Here is a 4996-nt window from a genome sequence, read left to right on the forward strand (position 1 = left end):
TCTCAAAGTGATATAAATGTTGAAATGCAAAAACACAGTTGTATTGACTGTTTTCCCCTACAACAGTCTGATAATAAGGCAGAATAGTAATACCTTCTCTTCTGAGTTGTCCTTGTTATCACTGTAGGGATCAGACGTTGCCATTATGGTTCCTTCATGAAGTAATATTTCTTTCTCCACCTTTGGTACTGACGGCCAGAGCTCCTGATGGTTTGGTGGTACAAGTATGGCACAACTCCATCCCCACCATTCCAAATCTACTTCCCAGCTTCAGGCAGTAGGAAGATGGTACCACGTATTGCTCTCTTATGTCAAGAGACCACACACATCTTTTCATCTCTCTATATCCTGGGCCTCATCAGGGTAGCCTGCTCTATGTGCCACCAGCTATCTCCTCCTCCACAAATCAGAACTGTTGTAGTGGGATTTGAATGGGCAAACATCTGTTCTCCAGTAGTGCATATACTAACAGGATGCACTACCTGCATTTGCAGCTTTTTAAGGCCAGAGGGATCTGTTGTACTCATTAACCCTGACTGGAGGCATTTCACAGGTTGTAGCTGGTCATTGATGTTCTGCATCTCATTTAGCAGTCATCTCCTTTGCTGGCACAGACTTCACATGTATAATTACTATACTTAATTTGATTGATGTGATCTAAAAAGAGCCTAGCAAGAGTCAGGGATTCGAACACACATCAGTAAAAAGAAAAACAAACTTAGTGCCCTCTTCTACTCCAGCATTCTCCAATGCAAAAGTCCCTTCTAGTTCCCACAGGCAAAGCCTCCCTCTGCTTCTGCTTCCCTAGGCTCTTTAGAAAATAGAAAGGCTATACAGCATCCCTAAAATTTGAGAGTTGAGTTTCTTGGATCAAAGCTGAAAATGTATTACAACTTAAAGGAAACTTCATGCAGGTGCCAAGTTAGAGGCTTGTTCTCTTATTCTTTATTTCTGTCCTAAGTTGTGTCTCTTGGCTGTGAAAGAGCCAGATGTAAAGAAATCCACTGCAACTGAATTTTACTTTTAGGCAGTTGTCTGTGTTTTGGAGTGGGACATCTCTTTCATCGGATCTGAGTATAATTTTATCCATAAAACAAATAACTGATCGAAGCAGATTTTTGGCCATTGACCTTGCTCTGTAATTATTTAATGATCCAAAACATTGGAGCAAAATATTTAGCATGGGCTTTTTATGCCAGTCAATTTAGCAGATCTTAAAACAGTGTTTTCTTGAATATGCTTGGATGCAAGTACCTGCTAAAAGCTGAGAAAATGCTTAAGTGCACAGGAATGCAATTACTTGAGTAGATAGAAGAGCTTCCTGTTTTTAGACACTTCTAAGAGGACAAAGATTTGCAGCACTATGAAACTTGGGGAGAGACAGGAGAAAGGAAAGATACAAGCTAAAGCAAGCTATGCCATTTCACTGCATGGCATTGTTAGCATTTCAGCAAGCTACTGATTTCTCTTGTTGGCAATAAATTAAAATGCATCAATTCAGATGCCATGGTAAACCCTGGGAAGAAGGGGATGGCTGCATGGGACTGCAAGCCTAGTTCCCTCATTGTGTCTCATGCTTCATTTAGTCCCCCACGGTGTTGTCCTGAGCTGACCTCCCACTTGGAGCACTCCTTGGAAGACAGAGCAGGGTGTGAACACACCAGCACCTCTATTCCCTTTCTGTTCCTAGCTCTAGCCCTCCATCGTTGCTGATGGAGCAGAAGTACCACCTCTCTATTTTCTCCTCTTTCTCTCTACAGGAGGTTAATGGGGTGGTGGGGGAGTTCTGTCTTGCAGCCTCACACGTGCACAGTAAAGCAATTTGAGTTGGTACTGCTAAAACCCAAACAATTAGATCGTCTTAAAAAACCCTTCTGTAAAGAAAATAAAATGAGTTATTTGAAAGGACTGAGCTCGTGAAGATTTTGGTATGTCATTGTAAGTCATTCAATGCTAAGTGAATGTTCCAAGTACAGGATGTCTCAAAATGTACTCTTACTTTGGGACAGAGCTATTGATAGTAGGGCATAAAGAATGTAATTGTATCGCCAAACACTGAGGCAAGTGGAGCTGAGATGGAAGTGACCTTATTAGTGGATTTCTGTTTCTAAACTTTAGGTGACCAGTCTCCCATTGTTAGTGAAAGCAAAGGTTAGGATGTTTGGATCAAAAGTTTCTTTGCTACCAAAAGTGGACAAAAAGATTAACTCTAAAAGGAAGAAAACAGAGTGCATACATTTTATATAGGTGTAGATATACATAGTTTATGTATTCATATACATATATATTTTCATATATACATACACACTTTTACCCAGCCTGTATCTTTTCCCATCAGGGAATGAAGTTGTGTTTGTCAGCCGTGCTTGCTGCTCGTTGAAAGGAGCAGAGAACTGAATCACAGCCACTGCTCATGGGAGACTTCTGCTGCTCTGCTTTGTTGAATAGCAGGAAATCCTGGAGTGCAGCACAACTCCAATATTCGGTTTTTATTCCATATTAGGAAATATTTCCTTATCATTACTGTGAGTGTGTTGTCGTGATTTGTGAGATTAATTTCTGTGAGCCAAATTAAAAGACAAGGCCCTGTCGCTTACTTCTGGCTTTCAGACAAACTCCACGGGAAGGAATAAAGAGGCTCAGCCTGGGGAAGGGTGCCCTTTTCAGTCAACGCAGGTGGAACCAGCCTCACTAAAACTACTTTAAAAGAAATAATTTCATCCTGGTGTGGTCGGTTCCTCAATCTGGGTTACACAGCTTTTCATGCTGGCACAACGCATCGAGTGGCAGCAGGAGAGAAACAAACAGATGGTTTGATGGAAAGTGGGACGGCTTCTTTCAGAAACAGTACTGGCAAATGCCAGCTTACGGTGTGCATGCAACCGTGGCCTTTGCTGGGTGGGGCTGTTAGTGTTTTTCAGAGGGTTTTTTTTGTCTCGTCTACTCAGAGCCCCTCCTTTACATTTTGGGGTGTTTGTAGGTTTAGGAGCCTGCCCAAAGGTAGGCAAGTAACTTTTTTCATTTTGAAAGCATCTCTTACTTGGGTGCATTGGGTGAAAAGCTCTCTGGGGTTTAGGGGGCATGTTGGAGCCAGCCACTGACACCCTGAGTTGCTCTCTGGGCCTCGCTGTCCCCCAGGTTTCCCAGGTGTCATCGGACCCAGAAGCACAGCAGGTGCTGAGGCCGCACAACCCGCGCAGCGTTTCCATCCCCGTGTCCTGTGTGCCTGTGAATGTCTCCTCGAGGCTTTCTCACGGTTGTGGGGGCCGGGCACTGGCAGCATCCGCTCTTTTTGGTTTACGAGCCGGGACTGGGTGAGCCGTGGAGTGCGCTCTGCTTTTAGCTGTGACTATAACGGGCGACTCACCCAGACGCTCCATGGGGAAAGCAAGAATGACTTAAAATGGCTAAAACATTTGAACATCTTTTGCTTTTAAATAGCAAAGCCTGTTCTGACAGGGCTAATTTTACTCCGTTTCTTAGTGCTACTGTAAATAGAACAAATGTAATTCATTCTGTAAATGTAAAGAAGCAAAACTTAGTAGAACATAATACACGTTGGGGAATGAACAACAAACTAAAGGAAATAAAGTATATAAATGAGGCAAATGAAATGCTAATGTGTCAGTGATGACTTGTTGCAGTCTTGTTATTTAATTTTCCCTTCTGAAATAGGGACTGTTGTAAAAACTGGAGGGTGTCAGAAAGATCTGGTCTTGGCAATAACATCGAAGAAGAAGAATCTGCGTGTGAAGTGTCTGATTTGTTGTATTTGGCAGGGAATGTTGCTTCCTTCTGGTAGCATATTAAATAAAATAGAGGCTTGTGAATGGTGATACTACTGAAAACATGAATTATGTAGGAATATAATATTTGTTTTTCTTTCTGAAACATACCTCAGAGCAGTGCTTGGCAAACATGCTGATCTGATAACTGTGAACTTCAGTAACAGCAGTAGCACAGCTGGCATCATCCAGATGCCAAGAATAAGAATATTAGGTCAAACCCTATTGAGCTGAAGGGTTGGGTTTTTTTTAATTTATGTAAGTGAACTTTGGACAAGGTTTCATTCTGAACATGGAAATCTGTATTTAGTAATAACACAAGTGTTAAGATCAGACTCTGCGAGTTGAAAAATATTGGTGCATAATTGACGTAGATTGGAGTGATGGGGTTTTCTTGTTTGCTTGCTGCTTGGAGACTTCAGGGTCCTGTAGCGTTTTGTTTGTTTCTGGAGGTTTATCAGAAGCTGTGGAAGTAGATTTAAAGTGGGTTATAGAAAAAGAAGGCAGGGAACCTCTCCAGGAGGAGGTTCAGTGTAAACAATGGGATGGTGAAAATAGGCATGGGGCAGTTGCCAATTTTGTGCTAACAGAAAGTAATTTTCCCTCCAGGCTGATAGCACAGTATGACTGCTTTCTCCTACTGTTTCATCATTGGAGCCATCAGCTGTTGTAAAACATTTTTATCTTTGCTTTCTGTTTGTGTGTCAGCTCATACCACATACAGTTGCATGTTTCAGAAGTCGCCCAGGGTGCCTGGGCGGCTGCTGCTCCAGCTGTTGCTCTTCCAGCTGCTGCTCCTCCCCTCGCTCTTACTGGTATGTCACACCATCTCATCCTGCTGAGCCTTTGGTTGCTTATTTCATTTATCTGTCCCTGCCTACTGCCTTTTGGTGTGAATCATGCTGTTATTTGTGTTGTCTTTACATACATATATATATATCTATATCTATATATCTCCTGTCTCTCTTTAGGAGAATCTAAACAATTTGGAGACAGCAGGGCTGGCGCTCATACTTGAAGCCTTGCTGTATCCATGCACTTTCCTAGATAGCACTTTTTTTTTTTTTTTTTAAATATAATCCTTGTCACTAGTGGTTTCTAGTGCCCAGTTTTGCGAGTTGCTTTACTGTGTTGTCTGTAAGGAGTCAAGCAGCGTTACTAAGTCGACTCTAACTTCTTACCCTGAAGAGCCCCAGCGCTGCGCATGGTGG

Source organism: Chlamydotis macqueenii, chromosome 1 (genome assembly GCF_036417535.1).
Source record: "Chlamydotis macqueenii isolate bChlMac1 chromosome 1, bChlMac1.mat, whole genome shotgun sequence".
Classification (NCBI taxonomy): domain Eukaryota; kingdom Metazoa; phylum Chordata; class Aves; order Otidiformes; family Otididae; genus Chlamydotis; species Chlamydotis macqueenii.